This window comes from Chinchilla lanigera, unplaced genomic scaffold, assembly GCF_000276665.1.
Source record: "Chinchilla lanigera isolate Chin_1 unplaced genomic scaffold, ChiLan1.0 scaffold00006, whole genome shotgun sequence".
Lineage (NCBI taxonomy): Eukaryota > Metazoa > Chordata > Mammalia > Rodentia > Chinchillidae > Chinchilla > Chinchilla lanigera.
The window spans coordinates 38,350,847-38,378,384 of NW_004955407.1; the positions used below are offsets into that span (position 1 = coordinate 38,350,847).

Genomic DNA, 27,538 nt, shown 5'->3' on the forward strand with positions numbered 1-27,538 from the left:
AAAAGACAGAGCCTTAGGCAACGCCCTTGGGCCCCCCTTCTGTCCCTCTCTTGGAATGAAGCTTTCTTTCCCTCACTAAATATATCCTACTCTTAACCTCTGTTGTTCCTAAAATTCATTCTTCGATTTTAGAGAACACGAACTTGTCCCATATATCATTTAGGTTGGGAGTTTTTATTTTCCTCTATCAATAGTATCCCGTAGTTATTGTGGGCTGATCAGGTCTGCAATCTCCCAAATGAGTGGGCCTGGAAGACTTAAATAAATGAGGCAATTGAAGTGATTTCAGGGCTCCAGAAGGGTTCACCCCTATTACAGACTTTGAGGTTCTCTGGTCTGACACCAAGACTTCCCTGAGTGGCCTGTATTTATTAGGTTTTCAAATAAAGGAGGAGGATACAAAGAAAATGCAGGAATCTGGGCAGGACTTGGGAAACCCATTATGGAATTCTCCAAGTAATATGTTAATTTAGGAGAGCTATGTGATCTGTAGGAAGGCCTTCACCGCAGGAGTGAGATTCCTGCAGCTACAGTCTCCTCTAGTTAATGGGGGTTGGAGCCAAACTACCTCAGCTGTGGCCTTCTCTTGTCCTTTGAGGCCGCATGGCTTCACCCACCACTACAGGCATCATTAGGGACCAGTGACTCACAAGTACATGTGGAAAGCCAATTGGTAAATATAAGTCCTGCTCAGAGCTGCTTCATCGTAGTCTCCATCCTATCTGAGTTTTTACATCTGACATAATCATAACTGAATTATCAAGACTGGGAAATTAACACTGATGCGATTTCTTGACATTCGTAGTTTCACCAGACCTTCTGTGAATTAGTTCAGACTCTCTAGCAGAATTATGCATTGCACTGGGTGGCTGTCTTATCTTCTTCACCCTCAGTCTCCAATATTATCTCAGATTTTCTTTGTCCTTCATGAATGTGACTTTTTGGAGGAGTCCATGACAGTTATTTTGTAGAATATTCTTCATTTTGGGCTTACTTAAGGTTTGCTTATCTTTAGATCGAAGTTATGCATTTTCAGTCATATACATCCCAGAAGTTTATTAATACATTCAACACATTTTCTTCTAGGTTCTACTTGTTGGTTTGTACACTGTCTTGGATGTCTTTAGTAGATAATTGCATTAGATATTTGGTTATTTTGTCTTCCTAGTTCATAAGAGGACTTAGCTTGAAGTTAGGTTTGGCCTGTGGCTTTTCTTGACCAATGAAATGGGTGTTGAAATATATATGAGAGAGATTGAATTGCAGCTGCTTCATTCCCAGCTTGTTTTTGCTCTGCTTGTTTCCAAGGGGTGACCAAAGTATACGGTGAATGTTTAAATTAAAAAAAGAAAACAACCTTATTGTGGAAAAGACACATTGCCCAAAACAATGGATAAGTGTGTTCAAAGTCAGGAGGGGGTAATGTGGAAGGGCATTAATGGTAATGTGTGTTTTATTGCAATACTTTTTCAAAGTTTAAACATTCTATATTTGTTGATCAACATTTACAGCAATTTCTGTCCAATAAAAGCATTACACTGTGCCCTCATCCACCTTACTGGAACTGCACTGTGTGACTTCTGGCTCTTCCCCAAAGTCAAAATAATCCTGAAAAGTAAATGTTTTCAATCAATTCAGGACATTGAGGCAGCCAAGACAGTACAATTGAAGACACAGAGGGAGACTTCCAGAGCTGCTTAAGAAAGTGGCAACAATAATAGGACTAGTGTGTTCAGAGCAAGGGAGGTTATTTTGAGTTTTTTTTAAACAATGTATTTTTATTCTAATAATTGCAGCCCCCTCCTCCCCAAATTTAAGCATTCACTGTATTTTTCAATCACACCAACTCTTGATATGAATGTGCCATAAAGCTACAATGGTATAAAATGAGAAACCAGCTGATAAAAGACACAGAAGCTTTCAAGAGTGTCTTGGATCAGCAGTGGACGTTGTGTGTGTGGAAGTAAACTTGCAGTGTGTTGTGGCTTCTATCTAGATGTCCTCCCATTATGTCTCTGGTGTGAGAATCTGAAAATGTAAATAAGATCATAAATGTACAACAGATATTGTGAAATAGGGAAAAAGTGAAATAGAGAGGAGGGAGGGGAAAGGAAGGAAGGGGAAGGAAAGAGTGAGAAAAGGATAAAATAAAAACTGAGCTTTGTGAATAGGGAGGAGGAAGCGGGTTTGCAAAGAGGAGATGGGAACGGGGGAAAAAAGAAGAAACAAGATGTATCATGTGCAGATACAAATTCCCTATAATGAATGTGATCATTCTATATGCTTAAATTGTACCAATACATTAAAATTTTAAAAAGCTTCCTGCACTCATATGTGGGGATCTTCAGAGGTGGCTGGATTTAGGGTGTGTGAGTACGGATTAAGGATGCGAGCTAACCAAATTAGTCCACTGATCGGTTTAGCATAGTTCTTCTTGGTGTGGACAGTGGGAAGGTCCACACTGGGTGTGGGTGGCACCAACCAAAGGCTTGTAGCCTGGACAGAATTAAAGGGAAAAAGAGGCTTGATGCTGCTTTCTGCCTGCCCTGCCATGGACTGATTCTCCTCTGCCATGCCCCTCTGCCACACACCCTGCCTTGGAGCCAGCTGTCGACTGAAACCTCTACAAACTGTGAGCTAAAATAAACATTTTCTCTTTGAACATGTGAGTGTTGGGTACTTTGTCCCAAACAAAGAGGAAGTAACAAAGTCACAGTGCTAAGCATCTGAGATTTGAGCGATGCTGTTATGGTTTGTGTCTCGATGTCCCCCACAGCCTCATGTAGTTACGGGGGTGGGCTGTTCAGAGGTGGTTGAATCTAGTGTGTGGAACTGGGATCAAGTGTGTGTGTGATTACTAAATCAGTCCACTGGTTGGTTTGGCACAGTTCTGGCTAGGATTAAGGATGTGAGTGCTACACCTTCGCTAGATACTGTAGCCTGCATACAATATAAGGAACAGAAAGAGGCTTGTCCCTCCCTCCCTTGTTGCTTTCACTGTCTTGTGGGTGCCATGAGCTGTTCTCTCTGCAGTGCCACTCTGCCATGCCATCCTGCCTTGGAGCTGGCTGATTATGGACTGAAACTATTACAAACTGTCAGTCAAATAAATCTTTCCTTCTTTAACTTTGGGTGTCAGTTATTTTGTCTCACCAACGAGAAAAATAAGAAAGATGCTTATGGAACAACTTCGCCTGTTTGATCTGAGATGATGATCATTTTGTTTGTAACCAAGAAGAGCTTAGATTCTTCTCTTCCAGTCCATACATTTCTGCTGTCACTTTCTGGCCTTACGGCCTTTGATATGACTTTGTGTTTAATAAACACTGATGATGGGCATCTGTGGCTTGATCTTGCTCTTGATAGTAGTATTTTTTAAGTTTCACTGTCAAGTATGATATTTATTTTAGGTACTTGACGGATATCCTGTGTCAAATTAAGGAAATGTCCTTTTGAAATATGGCCTAGTACTAAATTTTATTGATTTCTTTTTTGGTTAATCTCTTGAGATAATCTTACATATTTTTCTCCTTTAATATAGTGATATATTTTCAAATTCCTGACGTACAATTTAGGAAGTTCATTTTGTATTCAAAAGAGATATTGTTTATACTTTTCTTTTACTGGCATTGCCTGAAATTGAGTATTTTCTGAAATACTTTTACAAAAGGGGAATTTTAAAGCTTTTAATTTTTAAATTTTGACAAGGTTCCTCTCTAAATCTTTCTGGGTTTCTGTTTTAGGGTGGAGGCAGGTGGGCTTCTGATTACAGATTTATTGTCTCAGTTGTATTGTTAGTCTATTCAAGTTCTACTTCTGTAGTAAACTTTGCTAATTCATTATTTGCTACAGAATTCTTTCATTTATGTTTTGAAATTTATTGTATAGACTTGTTCATAATGGTCCTCTGTGATTTAAACAATTTTTATTTCTCTTTGGTTGTGGAACTTTTTCACTGCAACTGTAGTTTATTTATTTAGGCTCTTTCTCTCTCAGTTATATCTTACTAGAAATTTATTTACTTTATCAGAAAGAAAAAATTTTTTAGTGTGTAGTTTTTTGTTTTATTTTCTACTTCATTACTTGCTACACATATCTTCTTTTCCATTTTCTTATCTTTTTCATGTTTACTTTATTGTTCTTTATTCTAGCTTTTTCAATTACATAATAAATGTGTTTTATATCTTTTTTGACCTATTACTTTGTTCCAAAATAATTTTATTTGCATTCTACAGGTTTTCATGTGTTATTCCTTCATTGTTACTTGTTTTAAAATATCTATTGTGATTTTCTTTTTAAGCCAAAAGTTATTTTAGTTGTACATTTGAAAATTTCAAAATATATCACCCTTTCATGTTTTTGTTGATTTTTAGTTCTTATAAACTAGTACATAAAAACAGAAAATGTTTACTCTCTATTTCTCTATGTATTTATTAAATAAAATTTATTAGTTTTCTTTGTCAAATTATTATTATTACTGATTTTTGGTTTGCCTGGCTATAGATTTGAAGAGAAATGTTCAAAAAATAAAATTTATTTTTATAGTACTGTCAGGTTTTTTGCTGTATGTTTTGTGGATCTGGTGCTAGAGGATTACAAGTTTTAAAGGACCTATATTATATATTATATGGTAAGTTGCTGTGTGGTATTGGTGGCTTTGGCTTGCATTCTTTTTGTTTCCCATAACTCACTAGGTGTTGTTTCTTTTTATCTTTTTTTTAATAGTCCATGTGTGCAGTACACGGTGACTATGTTCCTTGTGGGGAGTTGGTGTGTGCACATAAATCACCTTCATTCTTTCTTCCTCCTCTTGCCCTTCCTCCCTTCCTCTCCCCCTCTCTTCCCCTCCCTCTTCCTCTAGTTCCCTCCCCTTCCCTCCTCTCACCTTCCCCTCCCTCCCTCCCTCCCTCCCTTCTCCTCTCCCTCCCTCCAGTTCCTTCCCCCTCCCTCCTCTCACATACCCCACCCTCCCTCCTTTCCCCTAGCCCTTCCTCCTCTCCTCTTCCTCCCCCTACCACCATCTCCTGGTCTCCCCCATTTGCAAAAGATTTACCTTTCTGTTTCCTCTTTTCTACCTTTTGATCTTCCCAACTATTGGTGGGAGGATTTCCCCCACCTTTCTGTGTCTCTTTATTTTGGAAGTGTCCCTTGACGTTTTATATGGCTGGATTTTTCTGAGTTATTCTTTGACAGCTCTGTGCTTCACATTTTAGACTTAACAACTTAGCACTTACATAACATGTGCATATTTCTGTGTCCTGTTTAGGCTGGTTTTAATGCACACTACATTGCGTGACTAATGGAAGCTGTTTCCTTGATCAGTTGTTGGTTTGGAATGAATGAGCAAAATGATTTGTGTAGATTAATCTGTCACATTAAGGAAGGAGCCCTCCCAGGCTAGCAACAACTGGTAATGCAAACATTGTGTGGGAGATTAATCTTTAGGTTAAACAGGAGAAATATGAAGTTAGAGAGGTGCTTTCCATGTGATGGAACCCTTTAGGCTCGTGAGCCTGCCTCTCCCCTCCCTTCGCTCATCTGACTTGTAGTCTTAGCCCAGCATTGACCCCATTGGCCCCATCAGTCAATTCTTGATGTGTTTGAGGCCTTCGATGGGATGTGGTCCTTACAAACTCTAAATAAACTTGGGCAACCTGCCTATGAATTGCTTTTGTGAGATTCATTCTGCTTGTTAACTTGTGTAGTTTCTGAAGACTTCAGCAGCAAAGAAATATGTTGAATTTCATTTAATTCAGTGGTTTCCCTGTTTACAGTCCCATTTCCCTCTTGTTCCCCAGCCCCACTTCACCACCCCTGAACACATACAGGTCCATTGGTGTGGGGAGGGAGGACACTGTTTAGGAAAAACTGGCCTTCGTGGATGAGAAGGACTCCATGTTATTTAGCCTTACTCTTGACAGCCCTTTCATTTTTGATTTTTAAATCCTTTTTCTTTTCTAATTAAAAGTTTATTGAAGGTATAATACCAGTATAATTGACTTCATCTGTAACATCTACAATTCCATAAATTCCTAGATTTTTAGAAAAATTATAGTAGCATTCACATAAATTAAATTTGTTATTTAAACCACATTCCTATGGCATTTTGTATGTGTACAATGTGTGCACTTGGCTCCACCATCTAGCTTCAGAGCACTTTCAGCACCCCAAAGGGAAACCTTGCATCAATCATTCCTATACTCACCCACTCCCTGACAACCCACATTATACTTGTCTCTAAGAATTTGACTTTACTGGCAGCCTCATGCAAGCAGAATCACACATGGTTTGACTCTCTATGTTTCACTTATTTCATTTAACAGAATATCTTCCAGTTCATTCACATTGAAGCATGTGTCAGAATTTCCATCCTTTTCAACGCTGAATAATATTCCACAGTGTGGATATACCACATTTTATTTATCTGTTCATCCATCAATACTTCAATTGCTTCCACCTTTTGGCTATTGGAAACTCTGCTGTGATTATGCATGTACAAGCACCAGTTCAAGTCCCTGATTGCATTTATTTGGGCTTTTACCTGGAGAGTAAAGTTATTGGATCATACAGTAATTTTATTTTTAATTTTTTTTTAGGAATTACCATATTACCTTCCATAGAGTCTACACTGTTTTATGTTCCACCAGCAGTGCACAAGGGTTCAGCTTTCTCCACATTCTTATCAATATTGTTATTGTCTATTCTTTTTTAATTAATTAAGCTCATCGGTACATTTTAGGTATACATAATGATCACTCTCATCATAGGGAATTTGTACCTGTACATGATATGTTGATTCTTTTTTTTCCCATTTCCTTACCCTCCTTCCAGCCCCTCTTCCCCTGCTTATTTACAAAAGCTTTATTTCCATTTTTTCCTTCTTTTCTTGTTTTTTCTTTTCCCTTTGTCTGTTCTTTTTTTAATATTAACCATCTTAGTCCACATGAAGTGGTGCCTCATGGGGATTTCCCAGTGATTAGTGCTGCTGTCTTCTCATGTGCTATTGACCATCTCCATCTCTTCTTCAGAGAAATGTCTGTTTGAGTGCTTTGTCCATTTCCACATCAGATTTGTTGTTGTTGACAAGCCTCTAATTCTTAATGGATCTGACACTCTTGCTCTTATGAATTCGACTTCTGAGAAGATAACAGGTGACATTCATTTCTCTTCTGTTGTCTTCTCCCTGTCAAAATTCTCCACCAACCGTGGTTACTGCCTTGGCATTAGTCAGTTTTCACGGCTGTGATGCAGTACTTGAGGAAAACAGTGTCAAGGAGGAAAGATCTGTTTTGGCTCATGGTGTCTTCCCAGGTTTCCGTCCATGGTCAGCTGGTTCCCTTGCTATGGGCTGAGGTGAGGCAGAAATGTCTTGGTGGAAAGCTGCTTACCTCATGGTGGCCAGGAAGCAGAGAGACAGGGAAAGAGCCAGAGAAGAATGGCCCAGGGAGAAGATATACCCTTTAAACCCACACCTATAATTATGTGCTTCACCCACTTAGGCCCCACTACTACTAAGCCCACTGAGCTATGAACACCTGAGTGGATTAATCTACTTAATGAAATTAGAACCCTCACGATCCAATACTTGCTGAACATCCAGTCTCCGGGAACTACACCATCAACTCAGTGAGCCTTTAGGGGGACAATTTGGGTAACAACCACTTAGTTTGTCTTGTTCTCAGGCTGCACAGAGCAGCTTCCTTCTCACTTTTTCCATGTGCTAAGTCTTGGGCTCTTTAGCTGTTGGTTCCATGGAGGGGAAATTTATTTAGACCAACTGTCATTGTCACCTTTCTTTTCCTTTCTAAAGGATTGCCATCTGCTCTCTGATCTTAGTCACCGTAACTTTGCTAACACTACATTTTGGATGTCTGAGAGCTTCTAGTTCCCAATTTTTCTGTAGGATCTGTGTTGATGACTTCTCCTTTCTCAGAGGCTCCTTTGGTCCCTGGGATGCATCTCTGTGAGGTCTTAAGGGCAGTATAGTTAGAGCAGATTTTGGCCACCTTCCTCTGGCTGTAGGTTCTGCCTTTGCCTATTAACTCTCCCTCAGAGCCAGGCTGGAAACTGTACTCCACAGGGTTCTCCTTGGTGTAAGGGGACACTGGCACCTACCTCCTGACATGCAGGAAGGGCTAGGTAAGAAATCACAGGACACTAGCTGGACACAGGAAGTGTTCGTAAGAATTGGCTGTTATTGAGACCCTGATCTGGTCTTTCTTTTGTATATCCAGCTGACCCCTCTTCATCTCCATTTTTCCCTTTGCTTCTTGTTTCCAGAGTCTATTCTTTGCTCTCCATTGTTTGGATCCTAGATGTTGTCCCTCTCTGGCCATTTCAGTGTCCCTCTCTATCCAGGTGGCTCTAACCAGGCCCCGTTTGGAGTCAGTGGGAGGCGTCTCACAGCACAGAACTGTGCCATAGGAAGATTCACCTGGAGAACATTTTTACCATCGTCAGGTCACTCTGCATCAGCTGCCCCTCACAGTCCTGGCAGTGCTGCTCTAGACGTGGAAGAATCAGACTTTCACCAACTTCCATGAATTGCCTTATTTTGAAGATGAAATCACAAATATCACCCTGCACAGTGGATCTACTGGGACCATGATAAGGACTTGTTTCCTGAGCACATGTGAAAAAGGAATCCCGAGGCTTCCCAAATCAAACAAACCACAGGAGACTTTACAGTTGTTTGGATTAATTCCTGAGCACTCACTAGTTCTTGGATACTGCATCAGTCAGCTACTTGTTGCTACAATAAGGTACCAGAGCAATTAACTTAGAGAAAAGGTTTACTCAGCTCACAGCTGTAGAGGTGCAAGACCAAGATTGGGCAGCCTCATTGGTTTGGCTGTGGGTGAGGGTGGCCCACCACGGGGGGAGTGTGAGGAGCCAAGAGCCACATTTTCAATAGGAGTGACAGAGGGGACATAGGGGGGCCCACAGTTCCTGTCGAGGGCAGCCTTCCAGTGGTCTAAGGGCCTCCTTGCTCGGCCCCATCTCCAAAGTTTCATACTTTCCAGTTATTGGACTCAACCTTCAAACTTAGGTCTTTGGGGACATGCAAATCAACACGAGACCGTAGCAGTATAGTGAAGCATGTATTTGCCTTTCAGGAAAGGCGATCAAGTGTCCTATTCTTATTTTTCCACTGGTCATTTGCAAGGCAGACTGTCTCAGGAGGGCCTGCACCCCTAGTGCCTCAGGACTGGCACCCTGAAGAGTCCACCAAGGTCCCTGGGACTCACATGCAGGGCTGCTGACATCTCAGTTACATTCGGAAAGGGTCACTCATTCTTTTCCATTTATTTTATTTTATTTTTCCCTCACTCTCTGGAAATGCTGAAATTTAGTCCACTTTAGAGAGATTATGTGTACAGATCTGTATTTAAAATTTTATGTGAATATTTGAGTTAATTCAATCTTATTTCTAGTTTTACTATTTCTGATACTTTGTATAATTTGTGTTTTCTAAATTATTTAGGAACTTTGTCATTTTCTCCCTTTAACAGCACAAATATTTAAGGCTATGCATTTCCCTCTGAAAGCAATTTTGAATACATCTAAGGGATTATATCTAGTATTCTTATTTGTTTTATTTTATATATAATCTTCTATTGTGCACTTCACTTCTCCTCTGACCTCATAGTTAATTTTCTTTCTTGCTAAGTGGTTGGGAATTTGTAATGTTTATTTAACTTAGTGCTATTTCCCAGTTGTACTGCTTTGCGACCAGGATGATGGCCTAATTCCTCTTAAATTTATGTGTAGTTATATAGCTGTGCATAAGTATGTACAATTATAATGATGGCAATGCTTTTTTAAAGTAAAGATGACTAATATTGGGGCCCTGGTCTAGGACCACTGATCTCCTGCTCAGAGGTTTGAGGACAGAATAAAACACAGGCAAAATATATATACTTTAGTATATGGGGTACCAGGATAGTCAAAGCCCAGTGGCGAGCTAGGACACGAGGCGCTAGTGTCCTTGGCTCTTATGAGGTGCACAGCTTGATTAGGGGGGTGCTCATGGGCTCCAGGAAGTAGTGGGGGTGAACTGCTGATGCAGTCAAGCTTCAAGAATTGAGGAACAAGGCATTTTTGGAAAAGCACACGGGAACAGATCATGGCAGTAGCCTCTGACTGTCTGCTAACTGCCACCACTGAGTTACATGGAATTTGCATGACTCAATGGCCTGGGCTGTGCTGTGCTGATAACCTGGGGAGGAGGCTGTGCTTGTATTTCCATAGATAATGGAGATACGCTTTGGCCGCCATCCTGGTGCACGCAAGCATGGAGCACACCCAGCTGTGAGCCCAAGGGCCACCAATGCCCCTCATCCGATACTGGCAGAAAGACCAGGAGACATTGATACTCTGTGCCAGGCACCACAGGGACTACACCCTCCCCAGACAGGCAGCTGGAGAGCCCTGGAGGAGAGGATGGATGAAGCACGCTGACCGAGCCTCCGTCAGGGTTTGGGGTGCTTTCCGCTGACCCTCTGAGCATCGCACCCCAGGACTTGGGCCGACGGCCTTTGGTGAAAAAGGAAGAAGAACACTGTTAGTGAAACATGGTCGGGGGCACTGAGGGTCCAGGAGCTGCGTTCAAGGAATTTAAAATAGAACTTGCTAAAACTAGTTGCATCTGGGGCAACATCTGGATTGTCTGGGTTCCCCCTTTTTGTTTTATTAATTGTGATTTTAAGGTTAAATGAGATCTTTTAATAATTGTTGGACCCTGGGGACTATAGAGAATTCCAGTTAGACTCTTAATTCCCCAAAGCTGAACAAAATCGTTGAGTGGATCTGCTAATATAAGCAGGTCCATTGTCTATTTTTATGGTTTTAGGCAAAGGCCAATAAACAATGTTGTTGTAATAGGATGGCCCCTTTTGGCCTTTGTAACCTGGTAAACAGTACTGTAGTGGGAGTAATAAGTTTTAACTATTATAATTTTATCTGGATATCAAGTACTTTGAAATGTAAAGTATAACCAGAAGACTGTTACTTCTTACCACTTGTGGTTGTTTTGGTATCGCAGTTATACAGTTCATAGAGAAAACTTGACAGGGGTGGTGGTACATGCCTGTAATCCCAGCACTTGGGAGGCTGAGGCAGGAGGATCGCTGTGAGGTTGAGGCTAGCCTGGGCCACAAAGTGAGCTCAAGGCCAGCCTGGACTGCATGGTGAGACCCTGTCTCAAAAAGACAAAATATCCCCCCCCTAAAAAACTTGAGATCAAAAAACATATATCATATTTTAGCATTTTTGTAATGCACTTAAATGTCCATCTTAGTGTAGAACATAGTGACATATGTAACATATATAATTTTTTTAAAGGCTATTATTTGACTGGTAATTTCATGTTGATTTAACATACATCTCTTACCATAATTAGCTGCAATATAAGAAGCAGGTAGACATCTGAATCTAAAACAAAAAGGTTACACTATAAGTAATCCCAGTTTTACAGTTTGGAAGACCTGTACATCTGGAAGTTGTGAATACACTTAGTATACCATGAGACTAGCAATAATAAATTGTCATAGCCATATGAAAATTTTTGTTACTTAGCTTAGTTTTGTACCAAGAGCACCTCTTAAATAGAAAACCTTATTGTTTTGGATTAGGCAAGAAATAGCTTGTATGGGGCTGGGGATTTAGCTCAGCGGCAAAAGCGCCTGCCTGGCAAGTGCAAGGTTGTGAGTTCGGTTCCCGGTACCAGAGAAAAACCAAAAAAAAAAAAAAAAAAAAAAAAAAAAAAAAAAGAAATAGCTTGTGCCTTCAAAGCCAAATTGTAAGAAGGTAACCTGATATTTTGGCACACTGTCACATATGCCCCAATATCATTAGTTGACTTGACGGGTTCATAGCTTGTTGGCAGCTGTGGTTTGCATGCTCATCAGCTTATCGAAAACCAGGACATCTGCACCTTGAGTGTTAGAGACTTGTCTTTTAACAGCGTCTTGTAATCAAGCCACAAACTGAGTATATGGCTTAGTAGGACCTTGTAAAATTTGAGCGAAAGGGTACATCGAAGCTCTATCATCTGGGTCTGTCACCCAGGTTCAGGGAGAATTTCAGGCAATTGTGTACAAAGAACTGTAGGACAGTGAGCCTGAGCATGAGTATTTGCAAAGTTACCTGTACAGGAGAGCATATCCAGTGTAATTTCAGGATTTTCCCCTGTACAGTTTTTCTCAGCTTGTTCAATAACCAAGGATCACATTTGAACCCCAAAATGTAGAAACTGCACAGGTGACAAACATGCTTTAGCCAAATGATACAAGTCGAAAGGAACCAATAGATAAGTTCTTTTTAAAAAACAGAATGGGTGTTTATTGCAGGCCTAGGAAAAGATCAAAATGCAAAATTTGAACTACAGTTTCTACTGAATGCTTATTGCTTTTACACCATCATATAATCAAAAACACCTTTCTAAGGCCTCCACGCACGGTACCTGCAATACATTTTGTAGTAGACTAATTGTATATGGACTTTGGATCCCATTGTTCCCAACAGTTTGTTTTAGATTTTTTAAAGTTTTAAATTGAAAGGGAACATGTACATTAATATTCTATTCGGGTTGTTGGGGTTGCTAGTATTTCCTACAGGGAAACATACACGTATGTCAAAACTTTCTCCCTGGCCGCTGCGTTTTCTAAAACTCTGATCATCTGTGGCAGCCACTTTGGGTGGTAACAACGGGCCCTTGGGTAGAGGAGGTGGGAGCTTCTCCTCCTCGGTGCAGTTTTTGACCCTGCGTTGGTCTGGGGATTTCTTAACTGAGAAGGAACCTCTGTGGCTAAGAGGTGTTCCAGTCTGGAAAACAATTCGGGTAGTTGTGCCTTCTCTTCAGAAGTTACATCTTTCTGACCTTCTGAGCAGCATGAGCTTCTTGTTTAGGCTGTAAGGGCTCCAACAAATAATCATCTGGGGGAGATGAATTCACTGTTGGGTGTGCCGTAGCAAGCCTCCTATACGATCCCAATTCCCTAAATCAACTGTCCCCATTGAGGGAACCAAGGATTGAATTTAACAATATCTTGTAACATTTTACTCAGACTGTTGTCTGGAACTGTAATGTGTGCTTGCCTTAGAAAAGCGAGAAGCAACTGGTTATAATATTGCTCCTCAACTGATAAATCTTACCCTATTTTTAATGCTGGTTGAGAACCTACTCACATTGGTAAATACTTATGGCACTTTTTGGGCATTCCTGTTATTCGTCATATGAGGTTCTGTCCTCAGCTCTGCTTTCTAGAGGCATCCACTCAGGGTGACCTTCTCTGAACAGGCTATCCTGCCCCCAAATGGTCACCAGTTATTGGGGCCCTGGCCTAGGACCACCAATCTCCCACTCAGAGGTATGAGGACAGAATAAAACACAAACAAAATATGTACAATTTGGTTACCAAGCTCCCACCTCCTCTACCCCAGGGCCTGTTTTTGCCACCCAAAGTGGCTGCCACAGTTGATCAGAGTTTTAGAAAATGCAGCGGCCAGGGAGAAAGTTTTGATATACCTGTATGTTTCCCTGTGGAAATACTAGCGATCCCAACAACCCCAACAGAATATTAATGTACACGTTCCTTTTCAATTTAAAACTTTAAAAAATCTAAAACAAACTGTTGGGAACAATGGGATCCAAAGTCCACATACAATTAGTCTACTACAAAATGTATTACAGGTACCATGAGTGGAGGCCTTAGAAAGGTGTTTTTGATTATATGATAGTGTAAAAGCAATAAGCATTCAGTAAACACTGAACTTCAAGGGCACCAGGATGGTCGAAGCCTGAAGACAGGATGGGACCACAGGCATGGTGTCCTTGGCCTTTATGAGGTGCATAGCTTGATTGGGGGTGTGCTGGTGGCTCCAGGAGGCAGTAGGGATGAACTGTTGATTCAGTCAAGGTTCAAGAATTGAGGAACAACGTATTTTTGGAAAAGCACACGGGAACAGATCATGGTCGTGACCTGACTGTCTGCTAACTGCCACTATTGAGCTACATGGAATTTGCATGAGTCAAAGACCTCAGCTGCCATGTGATCTTGCTTTGAGATGCCAGAACTTCACAGACTGTTTGCCAGCCTCAGCTCTTAGGACAGCTCGGGGGTCTCACCATAAGCCATAGAGGCCTAGGACAGACTCTTAATTTATTTTTGTGCCAATTTATTAATATTAATTATTGCTTGCTCTCTACTGCCTCAGTCTGGTTCTCAGCAGACTAACATTTGAAAATAGTGCTTCTAAATCACTTATTATGGTATACACTTGAGTTTTGGTTTTACCAACTGATTTTTAAATTCAAATAGGATATAAGCTCTTAATAAAATTCTTCAAGTTTCTAGTTTTGATTTTTATGGGAAAATGCACCCCTGGGGGTTACCCAGCAGCACTCAGGATGATACCTGTGAACGCTCAGGCAGCACCTCCAGAGGCAGCAGGAGGACTCCCCATAAGCCTATCAATGTTTAACGTGTTAATGAGTTTTGCAGTGTTTTACGTTGGCTGTGAATCATTTCTCATTAAAATCCATGGTTTTCCTGCCAAAGTCCAAAGCTGTGTGTAGCGAGAGTTGTGCATCTGCAGAGAGATTCGGAGTGAATATGAGGAACACGGGAGCAGGTTCCACACGGAAGGGTGCTTCACACAGCCACAGCTCACTCTGTCTGTGACTCCTTTGACAGCCCAGCCATACTGGCCACCAATTCCTGCACAGAGATGCACTCGGCACTGCTGGGGCATCTGTGACCAGGTGAGTGAAAGCGGACTCCCCCTCCCCTGCTTCTCCATCCTTTCCTGGCTCCTGTACTGGTTTATGCTTTCGAGTGAGATCCAGTGAAAACACAAGGACCCGACTTGCCTTTGGCCGGGTAGGTGACGATGTGTGCACCGGTGGTGGTGCTTGCACAGTTAGCATCCTCTTTGTTTTTGACTCACTGAGTTGCGCTATGCCCCTCTGGGTCTCCAGACAGGGAGGTTTCTGTGGGTTCACAGCAAAGCTGTGGCTGCCCCGATGTGATCAGAGGGAGAAGGCCTCCCTGGGAGGCCAGGGGAGGCAGAAACACCCAAGGAAAGTGTGGGACACAGCCCAGTGTTGTTCAGCTGGTTTTGAGCCTTTAATTTAACCAGTTGTCTTCCGTGGATAACTCACTGCCCATACAGTGCTCTCTAGATGGAAACAGAAACTTAGTGTAGAAAATTTAGGCAGGAAATATGCCAGTGTTTCTCTTTCAAAACGTTGGAAGAGAAGGGAGGAAGATCTCCCTAACAGATGAAGTGTAGACTTCCAGCGGGTGGAATTCCACCGAGGGCTGCTGTGATATTTGCTGCTTAGAAAGTACACAGAAGGCGCTAGCTGCAGGTATTCAATATCGGCCTCAGGCAGCTTCATGCATTTTGTAAATGAATTAATTTGCCAGGCTGCCCACAACAAATTAGCACAAACTGGGTGGCTGAAATAAAAATGGGTTGTCTCACATTTCTGGAGGCCCGTGGATGGTCTCATTGTCCTCATCATTGGGTCGTTCTGAAGAAGGCTCAGTGAGATGCTTCTCCAGCTTCTGGTGGTGGCCGGAGATCTTTGATGTTCTTTGGCTGTGGAAGCATCATCCCAATGTCTTGCTGTCGTCTCCCCCTCGTCTAAACACTGTCTAATTAAAAGAACACCAGACGAATTGGATTAGGGGCCCACCCTATTCCAGAGTGACCTCTTTTAATGAGTTACATCGGCAAAGGTCCCATTTCCAGATGAGGTCCCCTGTGAGGTAGTGGGAGGTAGGACTTCAGCACATGAATTTTAGGGGAATACAATTCACCCCATAATAGTAAATATTCAGTAACTCACCCAGTGAGTGTGGAATGAACATCTGTTATGTGACATGTACTGTGTGAGATGTTGAGATTTCTATAAATATAATAAAATTTTTTTGTGCCCAAAGTACTTATGGTAAAGAAGGAAACTAGAACAAGTAGCTGTAATAAAGTAGAACTATTTAAAAGTACATCTAAGGAATTGTGTGGGTACCGAGAAGAAAGATGTTGGTCAAATCTCTTTATTAGGGGGGATTTCAGGGGGATTTTGTTAAAGGACTAAAGCTTGAGCTGGACTTGCAGGAATTAAAAAGAAGTCACCAGGTAGACCTTGGACTGTCTGGACAGAAAGAGCAGCAAGAAAGTGTGAAATATATGTTGTGTTCCCAGTATAGACAGTTGTGGTAGTGTGGAGTGTGTATATGTGTGTGTGTGTGTGTGTGTGTGTGTGTGTGTGTGTGTGTGTGTTTGTGTTCACACTGCAGGGTTGGGCAGCCAGTAGAGACCATTAGTGTTGGGGTGACACTGTTGGAGTTGTGGTGGGAAGTTTCTAATGGAGAGTGTGGAAGCTGGAGTGGAAGAAGGTGGGTCTTTGCATTGCAAGATGAGGTGGTGGAAATGGCATGGACCTGCTGCTTATGTCACTGAGTGGACATCAGGACGAATGAGGAATGGAACCTGAGATGTCTGTGGGATGTTGGATCTGTGGATATGGAGCTGTATTAGTCAGCTTTCTTGTCCTAAGATGCAATACCCAGGACCCACAACTTACGGGAGGAGAGGCCTCATTTCACTCCTAGTTTTGAAGAACTCAGTCCATGGTCAGCTGGCTCCAGGGCAGAAACATCATGGTGGAAGGGTGTGGTGGAACAAAGATGCTTAGTTCATGGCCACCAGAAAGCAGAGGAGAGAACTATCAGGGACCTGGCCCAGATCTCCAGCTACTGGTCAAGATCCTCAACTGCCTGAATGCGGGGTATGGCAGAAGGATGAAATAAGAAACAGAGACAAAATTAGTAATGCATGACAGGGGGGCTGGGAGGTCAATGCCTCAGGATGGGCAAAGACAAAGACAGCCTGAGCCAGCCGATATTTGTTGGGTGCATGCAGTGATTGGAAGGATGACCGGATGACTCAGAGGGTGTTGGTAGTGACCTTATGCTGAGAAGGTTTTATGCTGATGAGGATCACTTGAGATGTCTTAGAGGGCAGTGACCTTACGCTGATGAGGAGCTTTGTGTTGATGAGGACAGCAGGAAGAGGTGGAAGGTTATGGAGTTTGTCCTTTTCCTAAGGTGAAGCTCTATTTTATTACCACTGGGTTCTCAAGGAACCAGGATGTCTTCAGCTGATTCAGTCTTGCCCGGGGGCATTACAGCATCAGGGCACCACTGAGGCCTCAACTGTGATGGGAGGCACCGGGACTTATGTTTCCGCATACTTAGCCGGCCCACAGGGCAAAGCACTAGGCCTTGGACAAGCCCTGATCACAATCTATTATGAAATTATTTTCCCCCCAAATTTTATAACATGGTCCTCAATAGGAACAGAGAGGAAGAAGCCAAGGGCCGAACATTTCGGATGATTATTCAGCAAATACTTGAATGGCTCCTACCACTTTCTTCCCATCTAGGTCTTGGGGTTCCTGGACTCCAGGGTTGCATAGCAAGGCAGATGCGATCCTTCCCCTGCCAGTTTTTCCTGACCCAAAGACTTCCGCTGGGCAGTGAGCATTGCACTTTTCTGGTCAGGAGGCTGAGTGATTTGGATCTGGGAGCAGGGGAGCCTTTGTCCTGGTCCTCTAGAGGGGAAGGAATGCTGATGGGGCCCCTGCGGAAGGCTGTGAGAGCTTGCGGTGGACTGCTGCCTTGCACTACGATCCTTCAGTAATCCGGGACTTGTAGAAGTAGAGGCGTCTCAGCGCTATTTGTTCCGCTGTGTTAAGCCGCTCCCGGGTGCACAGGGAACGGTCATTTCGGATGAGTGAGATCATATAGGTAATGACACTGGCTTTTCCTGGTTCTGCACTTACGTGTAACCTGGAAGTACAAGAAGATGAACAGAACATTGCTGTGGGCACCTTGAAAGCACTGATCTGTGATCTGGGCACGAATATTTGTAACCAGCACAGTAGCTATGCACACATGACAACTGTAAAATTTGATTCTAGGGTTTAACGTTAATGTTTGCTTTCCTAAGTGGACACAAAGACATTCTCTGAAGCTTTCAGGATAAACCTACCAGGAATCCTTCATTCTTGTGGATGAAGGGGGAACCTTCCAGGGGCCCCACTTTTCCTTTCAGTGATGCCAGAAATTCCTTCCAGGGAGAATGAAGCTTTGAATTCTAGAATCAAGGTTCCAAACAATATGGTTTGTGTCTGGATGTCCCCCCCCACACTGTTTAAGGTAACAACTATTAACACTTGCAAGGTTCTTCCTGTTTGGCACATTGCTTTCAAATTGCTTTCTGTTTTACTTTGTCCTCCTGATAATCCAAAGATTCAGTCTTATATTGTTTTCTACTGGAAGAAATGAGGCCCAGGTGTTTTAGAAACTGCACTAAAGTCAAAGGGTTAGGGTGGGGTGAACCGTGGAACCCTAGACACTAGGTCTTTATCGTCTCTGTGCGTGAGTGACTGCACCCGGCCACCTCTATCGGTGACTTCCAAATCCCTTGAATCACAGTAAATGCCTTTCAGTCCACATGATTGAGTACACACCTAGGATACACCTTGCCTTGCCCGTTCCTCCTGCGGTCTAAGCCAATCAGTTCTAGCAACGGTCTCATTAAATTGACTTTATTATGCAGTTCAAGGCTGGAAACAGGGGCCCTGAGAAAGGAATGGACGTGTGTGTCCTGGGGGTGGAAGGAGGGAGAGTGCCGGTCCCGGAGCTCTGTCTCACTGCCAGAGGGTAGAAATGTTGAGGTGCAGTTGGGATGGTGGGGGAACATGGCTCTGTCCCACCTCCCACTTCTCACATTTGGTCAGCTTCACTGGCCTGCCTTGGTCGCAGTGGGGGTCCATCCGCCAGTTCTCTCCTCTCATTTCCACTTGGCTTGGATGACCACATTTCGCGGTTGATCACTTGTATCTGTAAATGGAGGCCTAGGTCGTGCCGTCTTGGAGGTTTGAGTGAACCGCCTCAGCAGCTGCGCGGCTCAGAGTTTGAATCCCTTCAGGCCCGGCGGAGGGTCTCCGGGCTCATGGCCAGTGCTCGGGCCCAGAGAGTGGCCCCAGATCTGGGTGTAGAGATCTGTTTCAGGCTAGGGTGAGCCGTCTTGAACCCTAGCAGCAAAGTCACGAGTTTTGCCCACTTCCTGCAGATGACATGCTTTCTTTCTGCTTGCCGGTGGATGAATACTCCTTTGCGTGCAGGTGCCATGTTTCCTTCATTCATCTGCTGATGGGCACATGATTGTGTGTGTGCAGTGTCCCTGTAGCATGCTGACTTTAATTCCTCCAGGTATGTATGGAAGAGGGGTATAGTTGGTGCACACGGTAGCTCTATTTTTAGTTCTTTGAGGACCGTCCACACTGGTTTCCCTAGGGGCTGTACTAACTCCATTCCCTCCAGCAGTGTTGAAGGGTTCCTCTGCCCTCATTGTCCCCAGCAGTTATGTTTCTGTTTTCTTGCTGCTGGCCATTCTGACTGGAGTGAGCTGGAATCTCTGTTTTCTGAGGATCTTTCTGTTGGGTATATGTGGTGACATCCCAGAAGAGGGCTTCCCCAGAGCTAAAGGAAGAGCAGGTTTAGGGTGATCTGCCTGTGTCACAGAAGAAGGTGAAGGTGTGTGAGCCAGCTGGTCACTTTGGGGAGGGGTGGCTGCCACGGAGTCCCATCTGCTGCGCTGGTGAACACGTGTGCCATGGAGTCTCATGTCTTGGTCATGACACCCTTGGCTGGTTATCGTACAGGTTTCTGGGCAGGTACCTTCTGTCCTCTCAGTCTTCACCTCCTGGACCAATCAATCATATGTTTGTGCCCTTAGATTCTATCCCTGTTCTCTGTGGAGCTTTTTATTCTCTTTGACTCCAAGATTAGACCTGGGGTTATGGTTTCTGCTGTCTAGCAACTAGGCTAGGACATTTTATACTGTGAAACTGAAAAAGGTATTTCTGGAATTCCCACCCACATGCAGGACCCATCACAAACCACAGATGTGACACACTGACATATTCATGGTTGGGCTGTTTGTTCAACATCTCCATGCTTTGGGTCCTTGCTTTTAGATAAGGGATGGGAATGAGAATCATTAGCTAAGACCTAAGACTTAGTGGGGTGATGTGGTGAGATTGTACACCACAGTTTAATGCCAGCAGAGGTACAAGGTGTTATCCAGTTGTGGGGCTGGGGGCAGTGCTCCGTTCAGAGCAGCAGAGAGCACGTATCCTCTCCTTGTGGATTCCCTGGAACATGCCTGGGACAGGCAATGGCTTCCAGGGCGGGGGCTTCTCTCCTGTTCCATGGGGTGGGAAAGGCAGGAAAGGACCCCTCCTATAGTGACTGAGAATCATTGTGAAGTTGATTGAGAAAGTGCACAAGAAATCACTCCACTACTGATATACTAACTTCCTTAAATGATTAATAGAATGAAGCACCCCAGGCGTAGGATAGGAGTTAAGAAGCCACACCATGGCCCAGGGAGGTAAGAGGGGTGTTATGCTTTGTGTCTGGATGTCCCCCGAAAGCCTCATGCAGTCATGGGACAGGCTTCTAGATTTTTGATTAATCCATAGTCCAATGCTGGGATTATGGGTGTGAGTGCTACACCTGCCCTGGGGCGGGTAGTTTGCATATGTAAGGGAGAGAAAGAGGCTGCTTGCTGCCACTCCTCCCTTTTGCTCTGGTTGTTGCTTTGCTGTTTTCTGCCACCATGAACCATTGCCCTCTGCCATGTGCCGCTCTGTCTTGAAGCCAGCCAAGTATGGACTGAAACCTCCACAAACTGTGAGCTACATAAACCTTTCCTTCCTTAGTTTGGGTGTCAGGTATTTTGTCTCAGCAGTGAGAGAAAAGTAACCAAGACAAGGGGTCGTGGAATCCAGAATCCAGTTGGACCTGCAGCTGAACCAGGGGCATCTGATGGGGCACCTTAGCAGAGAATGTGCTCCCCGACTTCCTCCCTCATCCTCTGATTCTGTCTTGTTGCTCCCCAGTGGCCAAGCCTGAAAGACGTGGCCACCAAGACAGCCCCACACAGTGTCACCCATGAGGGCAGCTGCTGGGGTGTAGTGAGGGACTGGCCCATTTTCTCAGGGGCTGTAGACACACCATACATTTGCCAATTTCCTTTTTCCAAGCAGAATCTGAACCAGTTCCTCCTCCTCTGTACAGCCATGGGGTCCTGGAACTGAAGAGGGCATTTGAGGACACCCTCTCCCTCCTCCAGTGTCTTCCCGTGGAGGAGGCTGCAGATCGGGGGACAGGGACCTCTTGCTGGTCCTGGGCCTCTCTGTTCACTGTGTTCTCTACTTCATTAGGTTTGGGGGACAGAAAAGCACATGCTCAGGTCCCGCAGGCTCCGAGCTTCCCCAGGGCAGGGCAGCCAGGCTTCATATTGGCGTTTGGGGCCTCGCAGAGAGTAGAGCACACTGAACATTCTTGTAAGGTGGGTGCAGAGCCTGCCTCTTATTTCTCTCTATGGCCTTTGCGGTTGGAACCACATTTTCCTGCTGTGTTTCATGGTGTCTTTCTTATGTGTGTGGCTGTCTCCCACAAGCGTCCTCCCACTAGCATTTGTTCCTGGAGGGACCCTTCTCTCAGAGCTGGGGGCCTGCATTATGCCCCTTGAACATTATCTCAAACTGAGCACATAGAGGACCAGCGCATCCTTTCTGAATTAAATTTTAAAAGGATGATACACAAAGCCACATTTTTTCCCAAGTCCTAAAACCGAGGGGCTCTGTGGGTTCTTCCCTCCTCCCTGGCAGTCACTATAGGAGGGGTCCTTTCCTGCCTTTCCCACCCCATGGAACAGGAGAGAAGCCCCCGCCCCGGAAGCCATTGCCTGTCCCAGGCATGTTCCAGGGAATCCGCAAGGAGAGGATACGTGCTCTCTGCTGCTCTGAACGGAGCACTGCCCCCAGCCCCACAACTGGATAACACCTTGTACCTCTGCTGGCATTAAACTGTGGTGTACAATCTTACCACATCATCCCAACTGGGTAACACCTTGTACCTCTGCTGGCATTAAACTGTGGTGTACAATCTCACCACATCACACCACTAAGTCTTAGGTCTTAGCTAATCCTGGAATCTGGAACTGGTGATATCCCAACTCCCTGTATTCAAACTACAAAAAAAAAAAAAAACCACAACTGTAGGTCTCTGAGAAAATGGTGTGGTGGATTGACAACTGGTGGTCAACTTATGACACTCACCTGAACTGAGTTAGGTGCTACTGGGTGTAGTAGCGCATCTGAGGATTGTTGCCAGCAGCATAAGAGACAGACCTGGAGAACAAGAAGTAATGAGGCTGTTGGGAGCTGAGAGGCTGTTGGGAGCCTGTTGGAAGCTGTAGGGAGCTGCTGGTTTTTCCTGGAGGAGATTATCAGGCTAGCTTTCCCGATGAACTCGGCTGTTCTCATCAGAGGGGGAGCTTGGGCACTCACTGACATTGAGGATGGCTATGGTTCACTTTGGGGGAGCTCTGGTCCTCACTTTGAGCATCGCTTCCTGGCTCCAGAGGGGAAGATGGTGTATTGCCAGTCTCTTGGAGAAGCTTGCTGCACTGGCTTCCCTGATGGGAACTCAGCTTTCCTCATCTTTGGAGGAGCTCGGGACCTCACTGTTGTTGAGGATGGCTGTGGTACTTTTCGAGGGAAGTCAGGTTCCTACTTTGAGCATTGTTTCCTGGCTCCAGTGTAGATCCCTCAGCCTGCCAGCATAGACCCTTCATCCTGCTGGCACGGATCCTTCATCCCACTGGCACAGACTTTCTAGCTTCCACCACTGACCTTTGGGCCTTCCCAGCACAGATCCATAACAGTCCTGCATGAGACATTGTTGTGGGCTCTAGGCCTCCAGTTGGACTTGTGGGAGGCATTGTTATGGGCTCTAGGTCTTCAGCTGGATACATGCAGGACACTGCTGTAGGTTCCAGGCCCGAAGCTGGATTCTTGGGTCTTTAGTGTGTGGACAGATTTCCTGCATTCTTTTGTGTATCATTCTTTGGGTGACTATTAGAAAAAATCTTATAAAATATGTGTCCTGTATTGTATTGTTTCCCCTTGGAAAACTCCAAATTACAGCAAATGGATACCAGGAATTGAACTCAGGACCTTGTGCTTGCCAGGTAAGCACTGTGCCACTGAGCTATATCCCTGGCAGTCTCTGAGAAAATGAACAAAAAGCCACTCTTCACAAACTTCCCTCAAGTGCCAGATATTTTTCTTTTCACAGGATTGGAAGATGCCAGAGGAAAAGTGAGGTTCCTAGAATAAGAATGGGGGACATATAACGATCTGAGATTCGTTGCACATGGGGCAGAGGGCAGCTCTCTGGAGGTGTTTTAAAACAAGAAAGACTGCTTGCTTCCTGTAGAGGCGGGGTGGGGGCACTGCCTGTGGTTGACCACTTCCTGGAGTGAGTGAGTCACCAGCTGCTTCTTTGGCTGTCCCAGTGGTCCTTACTGTGTGCAGGATGCCATACGTCTGTTGTCATCAAGGCTGCTAACGCAACCCAGGGAGGGACGCTGCTAGCGAGGAGCAGCGAGCGGTGGGGGTTGTGCGCTGACCGAAGCCAATTTGACCACTGGCCCTCTTGGTTCTTTTTGATAGATGATAAAGATGCAACTGATTACAAGGTGCTGTCTTTCCCACAGCCTGGCCATCATGGTACTGGGAGAGAAAGTCCCAGCTGTGTAGACAGAAGACGTCCACATACCAACAAAGTGGTCATACTGCACTGAGCTCCAGAGGAGGTGCACCTGTCGTCCTTTAACCACTTGACTTTAAGAGGCATCAAAGGTAGGTTGGAGTCTGTTCCAGAAGCAGAATTCCATCACCTTCAAAAGCAGCTTTGGGCAACCAGCTTTTCCAATCCAGCAGCTGGAAACAGAACCAAGCCCTGCGTCCTGCAGCCCTCCTGTGGTTGCTACAGGATGTAGGGCTTGCTGGAGTCTTACACTCCAGTCATGCACTGGAGGAGCGTGTTCCTCAAATGCTAAAGAAGGAGCCACTAAGGCACCCTGAGCACTTGTTTGTAACCAGCATTGGTTACAAACTGCTCAGCAAAGCTGCTGTGTGGCTGAGGACATCTGGAGGTCTCTGCGGACTTGCCTAGGGGGTATGTGTCTTTTTATGGTGGTCCCATTAGGTCATGGTGACAGCCTGACTTTGGGTGTTCCCAGCGGGACTTGGAGTAACTCCAAAGGAGAAACCAAGTCTGGTTTGTTGAACTGGGTCTTTTATGAATAGGGTAGGGGGGTTGTGGGAGCAGCTTGGATGGGGTGATGCAAGGGAGAATGAGGGGAGTGAGAATGGCTGGATACATGGCTATAGCAGCAGGTGCCATGACATAGGGGCTGGGACAGGTGTGCAGCGTCCTGCAGAGCAGGCATCAGGCTTGGAACTTGGGCAGCTTGGGAGTGTGGGCACCCAGCGGGCAGGGGAGATGGTTGTCCAACCTATCATTTCTCAGATTTTAAAGGTAGTAAGTAAAAATGAGGGAAGGGGTTGGGTATGGCTATGAGCCCTCATTGAGCTGCTTCAAGCTCAGGAGGGGGTGAAGTTGTGGGGCTGGTAAGGGTGACTAGTGAAACAGCATTGGTTACAAACTGCCTGTGTTTGGGCAAAGCTACACAGGCTCTGGGAGAACAAAAGAGCAGATGTGGTTAAGAGTAAAAGGGACAAACCGTACAAGAGAAATTGTGCTGTTTAAAATTCTGTTCTTTTGAAGCTGCCTAGCTCCATAACTGCTTAATGGCTTTGTAATCACTTTCTTCACCCCTGTAACCACCAGAGTGTAACCGAACATGCAGGATGCCTGATCGTACCATTGTACTAAGCCTCCTGAGCTGATGATCACTAATCTGCCCTTGTAACCGATGATCTCACCCTGCTAGCTAATCAGAAGAACTGCCAGGCTGTTCTGTCTCACCTTTGTACCTCCTGCTTGTGCATCATATAAAAGCCCTAGACAACCAGAGATTGGGGCCTAGTATTCTGGGAATGATCCTGATTAATCAGTGCCTGTCAACAGAAATAAATCTGCATCCAAATCCTGGGTGTCATTTCGGTGCTTCTGCTTGCCACTGTAGGAGCAGTATCGAAAAGGTGGGCCCACAGAGGGACATGAGGCAGGGGCCCCTGTCAGTGGAATAAAGGATGGATGAGTGGGGGGAGTGGGGCTAGGTTAGCCAAGGTATGTGTTCCGTCCAAGTGGTGGGTAGCAACTATAGGTGTCATCGCCACACATGAAGAAAACTCCCTGTGAATAGTCTAGGCACCCGGACAGATGACCAGAGACTGTGTTTTAGTTGGGTGCTGTTGGCCAGGGGTGGTGATAGCTAGCTGAGTAGTTGATGTATGGAGGTAGAGACTGATAAATGTGCAGCCCCAAGAGCCTACAGGGTAGGGTTTGTGTTCGAAGTGATCGTGCTTCTGTCAGGAGCTGATGGGTCACGGCAGCCAGGGAGACCCAGTGGAGGCTGGGAGACCTAGCTTCCAACACGGGTGTGGGTTGGATGGGTCTGGCTGAATGTGAAGAAGTGAATCGCTTATCAGGGGCCTTTGGCCAGGCAGAAGGAGCAGCCTGGTGTGATGCGGGTGGCCTACCTATCAGTCATGGAATTGAGGCCCTTCTCAGTGGGGACCCATGGATGGGGGGGCCCTCTGTAGTGCTGATGTTTGGGGGCATGGAGTTCTAGGGTTATGTTACACTTCTGTGGGAGATTCCCCAAGGGGAGACCCCTGGAAAAAGACCTTCCAATGCAGGCAGGGGCCCAAAGGGTGGTGGTTGTTAAGGATGCAAGTTTCCTGACGAAAGGGGTGGAGGATGGGGGGCCAAGTACTCATCTCGTATGGAAAGGTGACTCCCCAGAATCTGAGAGTTCAGTATGTAGGATCTTGAGAAAGCTGTGGTGTTAGCCCATGTGAGAAGGGGTGCTGGGCAGCCATGTCCACAGGCATCTAAGGGGGTACGTGCCCAGGGGGGTTCTTGCCTTGTAGGGTTTGATATGAGATCTCTTTGTGGTTCTGGCAGGTGAAGTCAAGGACTGGGGAACTAGTCCCCTGGCCGTGGGAGATCGAGAGAGGAGGAGTCAGAGGTATGTGCTGCGTAGGGACACATTTGGGAGAACAGGAAGTAGAGACAGACTGTGAAGGAGGAGGTCTGGGTGGGGGTGAAGTGTAGAAGGTGGCCTGGAGCCCTGAATTTTGGAACTGAAGGTGTCATCAAATTCATAGTGAAGTCAGAGAGCCCAGCAGGGAGGAGCCACGGCAGGGAAAGGAGTTACAGGTACATGATAAAGACAGTTGGGCCAAAGAGGAGGAGGAGGGCTTCGGGGCCTGAGTTAAAGGGAGTCCTCAGCAGTGTGCTCCAGAGTCTTGCTGAGCTTGCTTTCGGGGGTCCCGGGGAGGGGCGGCCTGGAAGAGGGTTGGGACTGAGTGTTGGGATTAAGGTGATTTACATGGACCCAGGACGGGCGTTCTACTGGTTTGACAGGCTGTGGGAGTGCTGGAGAAGACCCCATATAGGATGGTCATGTCCAGGTTGGCCGCAAGGTGAGTTTGTAGAGGGCCAAAAGAAGACTTGCTGCCGAAGGGCAAATGGGGAGGGGAATGGTGAGTGAGCAGGCTGGGAGGGCATCTGTGTGGGCTTGCAGGAGAGCTCTGACAGCTGGCAGGGTTTAGGATAATCTCCAAGGGGTGGCTAGGAGGGCCAGGCCCAGGATGAAGGGACAGCTATAGGTCACCTCGAATGGACTTAGGCCAGTAGGTTGTTTGGGAAGGGCTTGTGTGTGGAGGAGGAAGGCTGGGGTAGTAGTAAGTTGGGCTGTTTTGTCAGCTAGATTGTTTGGGGCTATAAGGCTCGATGGGATAGGCAGTGGAGGACAGCCACCTTTAGTGGCCGAGTGGCTGTCTCTGTGAGAACTGTTGTGTGGCCTCTGTTGGCCGTGGGGGATTTTTGTGTAGAGAGAGAGCCAGGAGGGAGTCAGGAGAAGTGTCTGGGTTAGGGCTGTGAGTTTTTTGGAGGAGTGATTGGTTCTCGATTGTGTGAACCAAGGGGGTTTGGAAAGGGCTTTTATGTAGGAACCAGCCACTGGCTGCCTGTGGGGTGGGATTTTGACATATGTTGGGAAGGTAGTTGAGGTCATGGTGATGGAGGGGTTTTGCTTTGTTTCATTTTGTTGCAACAGAGTCTTAGTATGTAGCTTGAACTCACTATGTAACCCAGACTGGCCCCGAACTCAAGGCACTCCTCGTTCCTTAGCCTCCTGAGTGCTGGGATTACAGGTGTGCACTTCCACACACAGGCTCGATAGAGGGTGCGAAGGCAGCCTGGATGATATCTGGAGCCAGGGAGGCCATGAGGGTATGGGTTCTGGGGAGGCAGTATGAAGAGGTCTGGCTATGAGGCCAAGGCTGAGAACCTGGAGTCATTGCATCACCTTCAGAACAATTCCACACCGGAGAATGTGAGGAAATCCTAGTGTTCTAACACTGACAAGTGGGGAGGGAGCTAGACTCTCACTAACCTCTTCCTATACG

General features: G+C 45.3%; 1 protein-coding gene across 4 annotated transcripts in view; it reads left to right on the forward strand.

Annotated features, from left to right (window-relative positions):
• B3galt5 (UDP-Gal:betaGlcNAc beta 1,3-galactosyltransferase, polypeptide 5) overlaps window positions 1-27,538 on the forward strand; it is a 49,828-nt gene that overhangs the window by 7,266 nt on the left and 15,024 nt on the right. For 2 of the 4 annotated variants that reach the window (XM_005375773.2, XM_013504919.1), the window contains one exon: window positions 23,650-23,794. The gene's annotated coding sequence lies outside the window, so the exon portion shown is untranslated. Of the gene's footprint in view, window positions 1-14,706; window positions 14,765-23,649; window positions 23,795-23,995; window positions 24,114-27,538 lie in introns of those variants that run through there. The other 2 variants (XM_005375774.2, XM_013504924.1) reach the window with 2 other exon arrangements.